This window comes from Thamnophis elegans, chromosome 1 (genome assembly GCF_009769535.1).
Source record: "Thamnophis elegans isolate rThaEle1 chromosome 1, rThaEle1.pri, whole genome shotgun sequence".
Lineage (NCBI taxonomy): Eukaryota > Metazoa > Chordata > Lepidosauria > Squamata > Colubridae > Thamnophis > Thamnophis elegans.
The window spans coordinates 14048480-14060681 of record NC_045541.1 but is presented as its reverse complement, the minus strand read 5'-3'; positions in this window follow the sequence as shown (position 1 = coordinate 14060681).

Genomic DNA, 12202 nt, shown 5'->3' with positions numbered 1-12202 from the left:
GGATTCAATTAAATCAACTTTTAAAGTTTATTTTCCTTTCTCATAGGAGCCAGGTGCTGGGAAGTGGGTCTGATCTCTTGCCTTAGTGTAGGGAACAGTTTTTGCCTTTTTTTCTGGCCAGGCATGGCAGTTTACTTTACAAAAAATAAGCATGGGAATTGGCTGTGGGTGAACATATTTGCACATTTAATTTCAATGGGTTCTTATCTGCTGAGCTAGGATGTCCAGAACTCCATACCAGCTGAGAAGAAGAGCAAAGGAAGAGCCCAGAGCTGGTTTGGAGTGCCTTCTTTTCGTGCAAAGGTCAAAGCAGACATGGAGGAGGTACCTTTTGAAGTAACTTCTTAGATGTTGCTGAGACTATCTAGCCATGCCAAGTGTTCCAGGGTCTTACTTCTAAGTATGAGATTTCAGCTGACCAGTTAAACCTTGACTTCCAGTGGTTCATATACAGGTAGTTCTTAACTTACACATAGTTTGTTTAATGACCATTTGAAGTTGCAATGGAAAAATATGACTTATGGCCACTTTTCACAATTATGACCTTTGCAGCATTGCCATGATCATATGATCAAAATTCAGATGCTTGCCAACTGGTTCGTATTTATGACCGCTGCTGTGTCCCAAGTTCATATGATTTCCCTTTCGCGGCCTTCTGGCAAGCAAAGTCAACGGGGAAGCCAGATTCACTTAACATCTGGGTTATTAACATCAACTGCAGAGATTCACTTAACAACTGTGACAGGAAAGGTCGTAAAATGGGGCAAAGCTCACTTAACAAATGTCTCACTTAATGACAGAAATTTTGGGCTCAATTGTAGTTGGATACTGAGTCGAGGTGGCGCAGTGGTTAGGGTGCAGTACTGCAGGCCACTTCAGCTGACTGTTATCTGCAGTTCAGCAGTTCTAATCTCACCAGCTCAAGGTTGACTCAGCCTTCCATCCTTCCGAGGTGGGTGAAATGAGGACCCAAACTGTGGGGGCAATATGCTGACTCTGTAAACCGCTTATTTTTTATCTAACCATTGATAAAATAAATCCCATATCTTATATAAAATTGTGTATCTTCTTGTTCTCTGATTTCAAATGTCAATTTGCTCCTTTCGGCACATTCCATTATTTTCTGAATAGCTTCCTCTTGTGTTGGTGTTTTCTCGTTTTTCCAATTTTTTGCAAATACAATTCTAGCCTCTGTTAATAAATTTACAATCAGATATTGCAATTCTCTACTATATATTTCCGGTAAAATCCCCAATAAGAATATATATGGATTGAAGTCTATATGTTTTTTTAATCATTTTTTCCAACCCTGTGTGAATTTTAGTCCACTATCTTTTAGCTTCTGCACATGTCCACCACATATGGTAATATGAGCCTGGTATCTGATGACATTTCCAACATTTTTCGATTTATTCTTAAACGTTCTTGCTATTCTCGTTGGGGTAAGTGCCACCTGTAAAACTCTTTATATGCTGTTGACATTGTCATTTTATAGTTTTGAGACCACAATTTTTGCCATTTCTCTAAATCAATCCCATGTCCAAAAATTTTCCCCCAAGCAATCATTGTTTCTTTAACTTGTTCCTCCTCTAGCTTAACCTCTAATAAGTATCCATATATTTTTTAATCAACTTTTCATCAGTACCTGTCAGGATTTTATCGAAATCAGTCAATTTATCATAAAACCCTTCTGTTTTAAAATCTTTATCATATCTAGAATGTATTTGCACATATGAAAACCAATTCATCCTATACCTTGTTCTTCCAGTTCTTGCATAGATTAAGTTCACCCTTAGCATTCAATATTTCACCATATCTGTTTGTTCCTTTTTATATGTTATTGAATATGAGAAAGCTTCAATAGTTGATAACCAGACTCGAATTTTAAAATAATGATGCCTTTTAATCTTCTCCCAGCTTAATAACAAAGCCTCACGTATATAATGTCTTCTGAAGTATCCCTGTGTTTTAATTCCCTTGTACCATAAGAAAGCATGCCATCCCAACCACAGATCATGTCCTTCTAATGTCAATAGTCTAGAATTTCTTACCGTTATCCATTCCTTAATCCACATCAAGCTTGTTGCCTGATAGTATAACTCCCAATTAGGCAGGCCAAATCCTCCTCTTGTTCTAGCATCTTGCAACAGTTTTAATTTTATTCTCGCTTTCTTTCCCTGCCAAATAAACTTCAACACGATTTTATTTAGATCTTCAAAATAATCTTTCCCTAATCTGATTGGAATTGTCTGGAACAAATATAAAATGCTAGGTAGTATATTCATCTTGATTGTTGATATTCTCCCTATTAGTGATAACTGTAAATTTTCCCATTTCACCAGGTCTGTCACAATCTGTTGTTTAAGTTTATAATAATTATTCTCTTTAAGTGTACTAAAGTAGAATAAAATATGGATTAAAAATATAAGAATGAAGACGTGGCATAAAAGGGACAGTTAGAAGTTTGCTTAAATGAAATGTCATCAGCCTCTAACCACAAGATGTTCTAGCCAACATCCCTATGCAGGGGTGGGTTTCTTGCCCCGTTCCAACCAGTTCGGTTGGAACGGGGCCGGTGGCGTCCTCGTGCATGCGCGCAGCGCACGCATGCGTACTAGCGTCTGTGCGATGCTCCAGCTGCTCCTGGAGGATCGCGCAGGCGCTGTATGCGTCCTGCGCATGCGTGGAAGCGCAGAACTCGTCAAAACTGGGTAAGGAACGCGGGCAGGCGGGTGCGCCCTTTGCCGTTCCTGGAAGTTACTTACTTCCGGGTTTGCCGACCAACCGGTTCGCGGGGACCGCCGCGAACCGGTTGAAACCCACCCCTGTCCCTATGTCAAAAGTCCAAACCACAAGGTTCAGATAAAGTTCGTTAAGGACACGTGGTCCATACCTGTAACAAAAGGAGAAGTAAGACCCACATCTACTTATAAGGCTTTCCCCCCGAAATAACCAATAAGAAACGAGTTAAGTATTTCCGTGTTGTGATGCTTTTGAGAATGTATACAAACGCTTGCTTTGATGATAAGAGCCGAGGTGGCGCAGTGGTTAAATGCAGCACTGCAGGCTACTTCAGCTGACTGCAGTTCAGCAGTTCGGCTGTTCAAATCTCACCTGCTCAAGGTTGACTCAGCCTTCCATCTTTCCAAGTTGGGTAAAATGAGGACCCGGATTGTTGTTGGGGGCAATATGCTGACTCTGTAAACTGGCTTAGAGAGGGCTGAAAGCTCTATGAAGTGGTATATAAGTCTAACTATTGCTATTGCTATAATGAAGGTTGTTCAGAATTTGCAATGTTAGTCATTTCGCTAACTTTTTGAACCTGGCTGCCAAATAAACCTTTCCTGTATCCTGAGAAGTCTAAAGCCTGTCACTTTCTGCAACAGTACTACATCTTACTGTCAAGTATATCCCCAAATACTTGACCTTGTTCGTGACCTGTATCTTCAAAGCTTCTGCCAATTCTTCCTTTCGTCTTGCTAAGATATTCTTTGTCAGAATCTTCGTTTTATTTATTTTCAGACCTGCTACTTTTCCATATTCCTCTATCTTTTCTATCAATTGAAGTGCTGTTTCTAATGGATCCTCTAAAATGAAAACCAGGTCATCTGTGAATGCTTGCCGTTTGTATTCTTCCTTTTTTAATTTTCATTCCTTTTATATCTTTTTCTTCTCTAATATTTCTATTTAAGACTTCCAATGTTAACACAAACAACAGGGGTGACAGTGGGCAACCTCCTCTTGTCCCTTTCCTTATATCCGTTGAGCCTGTCAATTCTCCATTTATCATTATCTTTGCTGTTTGTTTATGATACATAGCTTCTATGGCTAGAATGAATTTCTTACCAAAGCCCAATTTCTTCACAAGGCAAAGCTGATGATTGTGTAAGACAGCCCACAGAAGCAAATGAAAAACAGAAATGTGAAGGAAACCAGAGTATGACATGTTTCAGAATAAATGTGCTATTTCAGAGGAAATAAGGAAGACATTAGTCAAGCAGGCATGCCCTTCTTTTCACTTAAGTGGATCTGCCTCCAATGAGGTTGTAGTGAAACAAGGCAGGAGAAACTTGGCTTCCTATTGAGAATCGCCTTTTTAAATCCTAGCAAAATATCACGGGAACACAGATCCGTTTATGCTGATACACACAGAGAGATATATAGATATAAGTGAAGATGATGGTAGCAGTAATAGTGCTTCTATTTCAGTGTTTCTCAACCTTGTCAACTTGAAGATGTCTGGACTTCAACTCCCAGAATTCCCCAGCCAGCGAAACCGCATAGCTGACGTCATCACAGGGCGACAACAGCGCAGAGACAGAAGCATGCTGTAAACGCTAAACCTAAAATTAACTCCTAAACCTAAACCTAACCCCCCTAAACCTAAAACCTAACCCTAAACCTAACCCTTAACCTAACCCTAAACCTAACCCTAAACCTAACCCTTAACCTAACCCTAAACCTAATCCTAACCCTTAACCTAACCCTAAACCTAACCCTTAACCTAACCCTAACCCTAAACCTAACCCTAACCCTTAACCCAACCCTAAAGCTAACCCTAAAGCTAACCCTAAACCTAACCCTAAACCTAACCCTTACCTTAAGTTGAATCGGCTTGCTTTCAAAGCGCTATTTAAAACGCCCTTCTTTTTCCGTGCTCGCTGTTGTTGCCCTGTTGATGATGTCAGTGACACGGTTTAATCGGGCGCGCTTTAGTCGAGCGCGGTTTTGTCGCGCCACGGAAGTCCAGACATCTTCAAGTTGACAAGGTTGAGAAACACTGTTCTATTTTATATATCTTTATACTGCAGGGCGGGCTGGGGACACGGTGGCTCAGTGGCTAAGACGCTGAGCTTGTCGATCAGAAAGGTCGCCAGTTCAGCAGTTCGAATCCCTAGCGCTGCATAATGGAGCGAGCTCCCATTACTTGTCTCAGCTTCTGCCAATGTAGCAGTTTGAAAGCATGTAAAAAGTGCAAGTAGAAAAAATAGGAACCACCTTTGGTGGGAAGGTAAGAGTGCTCCGTGTGCCTTCGGCGTTTATTCATGCCGGCCACATGACCACGGAGACATCTTTGGACAGCGCTGGCTCTTCGGCTTTGAAATGGAGATGAGCACTGCCCCCTACAGTTGGGAATGACTAGCACATATGTGCGAAGGGAACTTTTACATTTTATACTTCAGTGCAATTCTGTCAATTATCTTCTCATTTCTTATTACATTAAATGTACATTTATAATGGGGGGTAGGAGGTTTATTGACTTAGTCATGAAAAGGCGAACTAATGACAGATAACTTCATTATTATATATGGCTTCTTTATTCAGCATGCCAAGGTATATAGTGACAAAGTATGGTCCCATGATCAAGTGTATTATTTTACTATTTTATTTTTAATTATTTAATTGTTTTTTTAAATAGATTTACCATATTAAAGAACTGCCTATCTCTGCTAATTGTACAAATAAAAATGTTAAAAAGATGTGTGGAAAGTTATCACCCAGCCCTCTCCCAGAGAAATGAAATATCCTAGGAAATGTTGAAAAGGCAGAATATTTATATTTCCCTGGATGTGAAAGGGAGAAACGTTTTAAAGAGAAACTTCCTGCAGCTTCCTGCCCCCCCCCCCGCTTTTGTCAATGGGCCTTTAAGAAGGCCAAGCTAGTCCCTTTACATAATAAAGAGTTCTCCACTTCAGCTTCAGGAGGATGGGATAAAGGCATGATAATACTGGCCCTTTACCCAATTCGCCACATGGCATCAACCAATCCTGGATTCAAAACGCAGCCTAGAGAGTTGCCCCTGCATGGCCCCATGGGAGTCTGACAAACATTCAGAATACAAGCTCAAGATCAAAGGCCAGAGAGGGCATAAAACCAGGGACTCGGCATCTCAGTCCTTCCTTCTCTTCTTCCCCACCAACATTGAAGCATGTGATCACCTTTCCTGTTCAGGACTCAAGTCATGTGGTCCTGTCCACCAATAAACCATCTTTCCAAGCAGCCTCCATGTCTCCAGTGTCTTTTTCCCCACTTGGAGCCGAACCCGGAAGGACATTTCTTTCAACAGATGAATATAAAATATAAAATAGAGGCAAGGGTAGCTAAAACTGGCATTTAAAGTTAATTAAAAGGTGGGAGGTTTTTTTTTTTCCAGGTGCTAACCAATCCCATGACTGCCTGCTCCTTGGTGAGGCCCCAAACAAGATGTGGATGCAGATCTTTAGATATTTTCGAAAGGCCAGGTGAATGGGGGACCACTTCACTTATGGGGAGGAGGAGCAACGTTCCAAAGGGCGGGGAAAACAGCAGAGAAGGCTCTCTTCCTGGAGCCCCAACTGGAATTTTTCTTTAAAAAGGGAGATATTTGTCTCCCTTATGACTGGACGAGCTTTTGCTTCTTCCTTTGAGGATGTGGAGATTTTCATGGTTATTTTTCTGCAACCAAGAATGGAAGGTTTCTGACAAAAGCACTCTTGGAAGAAGTGTCTCTCTCTCTGGGTTCAGTTCCAAGTAGGGAAAAATGGAGACTGCTTGGAAAGATGGTTTAATGGTGGACAGGATCACATGGTTTGAAGATCTTGGGTGCAGAAAAAGGGAAGAGATGCTGAGAGACCCTGGGTTTTATACCCCCTCTGGGCTTTTGAATTTGAGCTTGTATTCTGATTGGTTGCCAGACTCCCATGAGGCCATGCAGGGGTAACTTTGTAGGTTGTCTGCGCCCCAGGCTTGGTTGAGCCTTGCTGGGTGATCAAATCTTCTCAGGTGCCATGTGGTGAGTTCTATAGCTAAATGGGTCCTATTATGTCCTGGAGGCCATGTCTTTTGTGTTGTAGATAAGCTGGCCCAGGCCTTAATGGCTCATTGACAAAGGTGGGGGTTGGTGGGTGAGTTTCTGCCTCCCTTTTAGGGGAAATATTCTGCTTTTTTAATATTTCCTAAAATATTTCATTTTCCTAGGAGAGGGGTGGGTGCTAACTTCCTACAGCAGCCACGAAAGGGATCTAAATAAGGAAGAGAGTAGTTATGAAAGTGTAGTCGAAGTCTTTTGTAAAGGCACCAAAGCAATGGGGCTTTGACAACTGCTGAAGCCATGGTTTTAACTGTTGACCCTTTTTCACACAGATGGCACTGACTTCTGTCCCAACACCAGGGGAAGTGTGCAATACTTAAAAAAAAGGGCTTTTGTTTGCTACTTTCAATTGACTCATTGGGTTGACTATTATGTAGTAAGTAAGTAAGGTTCTACATTTAGGCAAGAAAAATAAAATGCACAGGTACAGTATAGGTGGTACCTGGCTCATTAGTAGTAACTGTGAGAGGGATCTTGGAGTCCTAGTGGACAACCACTTAAGTAGGAGCCAGCCGTGTGCAGCAGCTGCCAAAAAAGCCAACACAGTTCTAGGCTGCGTAAACAGACAGATAGAATCAAGATCATGTGAAGTGTTAATACTACTTTATAATGCCTTTGTAAGGCCACACTTGGAATACCTCATCTAGTTTTGGTCGCCACGATGTAAAAAAGATGTGGAGACTCTAGAAAGAGTGCAGAGAAGAGCAACAAAGATGATTAGGGGACTGGAGACTAAAACATATGAAGAACGGTTGCAGGAACTGGGGATGTCTAGTTTAATGAAAAGGAGGACTAGGGGAGACATGATAGCAGTGTTCCAAGATCTCAGGGGTTGCCACAAAGAAGAGTGAGTCAAGCTATTCTCCAAAGCACCTGAGGGTAGAACAAGAAGCAATGGGTGGAAACTAATCAAGGAGAGAAGCAACTTAGAATTAAGGAGAAATTTCCTGACAGTCAGAACAGTTAATCAGTGGAACAGCTTGCCTCCAGAAGTTGTGAATGCCCCAACACTGGAAGTCTTTAAGAAGATGTTGGATAGCCATTTGTCTGAAATGGTACAGGGTTTCCTGCCTAGGCAGGGGGTCAGACTAGAAGACCTCCAAGGTCCTTTCTAACTCTGCTATTGTATTGTATTGTATGTCTTGTTATTGAACACATTCTTTTTCTTTTCTTTTTAAATTTGTGGCTGGTTGGTGTGTTTCTAGTTGCTGGGAGTCTTTTGCCTAAATAAATATGCCAAGGAGTCTCTTGACTGAGTTAGCCAGAAAAAAATAAAATAAAAACCACGCAACCTCAACTTGTAAATTAGCTACAGTCACAAATAAGGATTGATCAACATAGAATATACTACATAGATGAGGTGATAAGGAATGGCCTCTAGGAGAGACATTCTGATCTCTTAAGCTGAACTGTTGATCCCTCCATTATCACAGTCAGCCTCGACTTGTTAGGAAAAACATTCAAAATATGCACCCAGGTTTTGGGTTAATGGAAAAATTCAGTGACCTGTTCATCTCCACCACAGTTTGCTGTGTGATTCATCAATATGAAATTAGGAAATCAAAAATGTAAGAAGGATATAACAAAACACTGAACAATCGTCTTTAATTACTTACCCAACGTTTGGGACTATGGACATATTTGGTGATTTGAAAATATGTTATAAATGTTCTTTGAAAAAGATAAGTTGTTAGAAGGGTCCACTTTCCCAAAATGTTTTGGTTCATACTTTAGGATACTTTTTGGGAGTTTGAATCGGATTCTTTTAGACAATAATTTCTTCCTACCCAAATATGCATTTTTAGATACTGTTAAGGAAGCTTTGCTTACTTATTTTTTTATTGTGACTTTTATCTGTCACTTTTTAAATAAAAATAGTGTTCTTGCAATTAAAAAAATATAAGTAGATAAATAAATAAAATGTGCACCATTTAGCTACCTGAGATTTTAACTGCTAAATTTATGTACATCGCGATTTTAGCTACCCATGGTGAAAGAGGCATTAATTCAAAACACCTGGGATTTCTAAGTCTTGCAAATAAAATAGCACTTCAGGTCCGTTCAGGATTATATATTTTCTGTGCTTTAGACTCACACTTGTTGCAGGCTTTTGAAGAAAAGCCATTCATCAGATAATAGATAAAAGAAGTGTTGCCAAAAATATACACAGCAGCAGCAAAATGCTCTCAGACTTTGAGATACTTGATTGAAAGATTCAGTTCCTAACCGAAATGGATACGGGCAGGTTATTTTGGAATTACATTTCTCCTACTGCTCTGGAACAGATTTCAAAGACTGTTCTTTTGAGAAGCAGGGCAATAGAAATTCTAAATAGAGAAAAATGTTTGTTAGACTCACACAGACACACAATCGTATGTCACACATTCCACAAATTGCTGAAAGATTTTTAAAAGAAATATGTCTGGCTGACCTTTCCAGTGAGTTTTATCCCATTTCTACTCTGTTCTTCAATTTAATTCTCGCTCAAACCCTCTCTTTCCCCGCACCATTCTTCTGTTTTGTGACATAGCGAAAAACTGTAAATAGCCAACATTAAGTTTTCTACTGGAATCTATGAGTGAATTGAATTACTGATTTTTTTCCAAATAAAAGCAATATGCCAGTTTGGCCTAGGGCAGTGATGGTTAACCTTTGTGTCATCGCATGCTGAAAGCGCGCGCACACACCCCCTGCACATGAGTGTGTGACCTCCCTGTGCTCCCCCCACCTCCCACGCATGCACACCTGGACCCCGTGCCCAATTTTGGGTCTAGAAGGCCCCCTTGCAGCCTCCTGGGACCAAAAGAGGGCCATGGGGGGGTGCCTCACTGCCCCATACGCGCCCCCATGCATGCACACGCATCTCCCACATCTACCCTACCCCCCGTGCATGTGCAGCAGAGACCTAAAAATCAACTGGCTGGTGGGAGGTGCGCGCACATGCGCGGTGGTGCTGAGCTGGGGCGACGATTCGCATGCCTGCAGAGAGGGCTCTGTGTGCCACTTGTGTCCCGCATGCCCTAGGTTCGCCATCACGGGTCTAGTGGTTAAGGCATGAGGCTAGAAAAAGGGAGACCATGAGTTCAAGTCCTGCCGCAGCCATAAAGGCCATTTGGGTAACTTGGGCTACTCTCTCTCAGCCCAACCCACCTCACAGGATTGTTGTTGTGGGAAAATATGCTGAGGAAAGTGTTGGATATATTCACCACCTTCAGTTATTTGTAAAAATAATAAAGGCAAGACAATTTTAACCTTTACAAAGATTTTTGTTAGTTGTTATTTCCCTAGCTCAGAGTTCTCCAACCTTTCCGACTTTGAGGACGGGAGGAGGGAGGGAGAGGGGGGATGGTTTTGCACGAGTGGCTGGCAAGCACAAGGATGCAGCTCCATTTCCGTGAGAGGCATGCACACGAATCCACCGCTCACGTAAATGGAGTGCGCATGCCAGGGGTGGGTTGCTTCCGGTTCTAACCGGTTCAGCAGAAGGGGTTCCTAAAATTTACTGTGTCATTTAGAACCCGTTTGTGCGGTGGGGCAGTACCGGAATGCCTGCCCCAGCCCCCTCGCTTGCTCCCTCCGCCCGTCCGCACCATGCTTGCCCAAAACAAATCCAATGTCAAAAAGTATTTGAAGCCTTCTTGATTTTAATTGTCAATTTATTCATTCCTGCACATTCTAATATTTATTCATTTTTGTATCTTTTTTTTCCCACTGTTGTGCAAACACAATTCCAGCAGCTGTTAACATGTGTAAAATTAAATATGTATTGTATTCCCTTTGAAATACCCAACAAAATATTACTAGTTTTAAAGCCATATCTTGCTTTACCATTGCTTCTAACCATGACACCACTAACTCTTGAATAGCTACTTGATCTGTCCTAAGTACTGAACCTAATTCATATATTCCTGTTTTTTGAACTGAGGAATAAATTTCAGAAAAAGAAATCTGTATTGCTCTGTAAATCTACCTATGACATTCAATCTTAATCTAACTTCTTAGATGAAAAACTATATCTTTCCTGTTTGTTGGGGGACATCCTTCCTGAAAAGACTGTACATTGTTGGGTGAAAACAGAGATCCCTTCTGTTACCTGTAGTGTAGTCCTCAACTTACAACCACAATCGAGTCCAATATTGTTTTATTTCTTTTGCAGTTAGTATTCTTGAACAGGATGAAGAGGTAACAGAGTATGACCTCTAGGACAGATGTCTTTCCTATGTAAGTAGCTGTTTTATTGCTTTGAGTGCTGGTTTCATCCTTAATTTGGTAGTGCATGCAATTAAAGTCTTCCTTTCTGTGTCTCTTTGTGCAGGCCAATCATAGGAGCAAGGTGGTCAGTTGGTGATGTTGAAGACACACAAAAGGACAGTCATCTTCCTTTTCTATTATTTTGTGTGCTTGTTTCATGCTAATGTTGTGCATGCAATTGAAGAGTTCATTTGTGTGTCTCTTCTTTGTGCAGGCTATTCATTGGAACAAAGTGGTCAGTGATATTGAAGAATGGCAAGGACAGTCATCTTCCTTCTGTAAGTAGCTCTTTTATTGTTTCGTGTGCTGGTTTCACCCTAATGCAGTGCATGCAAATTGAAGAGTTCATTTGTGTGTCTCTTCTTTGTGCAGACCATTCACTGGAGCAAGTGTGGTCAGTGATGTAGAAGACCGGCAAGAACAGTTATCTTCCTTCTGTAAGTAGCTCTTTTATTGTTTTGTGTACTTATTTTAATCTTATTTAAGTAGTAAGTGCACAAAATAATGAATTTCCTTTTTTATGTCTTCTTTTTGTAGATCATTCATTGGGGCAAAGAATTCAGTGACATTGTCTTGGCCACTCCCACCCAGTCACATGGTTGCCAAGCCACTCCCTCCCAGTCACATGACTGCCAAGCCACTCCCACACAGTCACCTGGCCAGCAAGCCACTCCCACAAAACAGGCCACACCTACAGAAAAGGTTCTAAAAAATTTTGAAACCCACCACTGCCGCATGCACACGGTCACCTGTTGTTTGCATAACTGAGGATGTGTGTACATGCGCGTGCCCTTGCCCACCGTTTCTGCGTCCTGGTTGCAAACACCTCATGGCCCACTAGTGCAGGGGTCTCCAACCTTGGAAACTTTAAGACTTATGGACTTCAACTCCCAGAATTCCTCAGCCAGTACAATATCTACACCGGTATATATTTGATGAAGTACTATAGAAGGTTTATCACTGAATCAGTTTTATAATATGTTACTTAATATATTTTCTCCCAAATAGTTCTGTTTAGAAAGATTGAATTCCATTTTTTTTTTATATTGCCCTATTTTGCTTTGAGATCAGGATCTGTGATGAGTCAGAGAACAGTCCTGA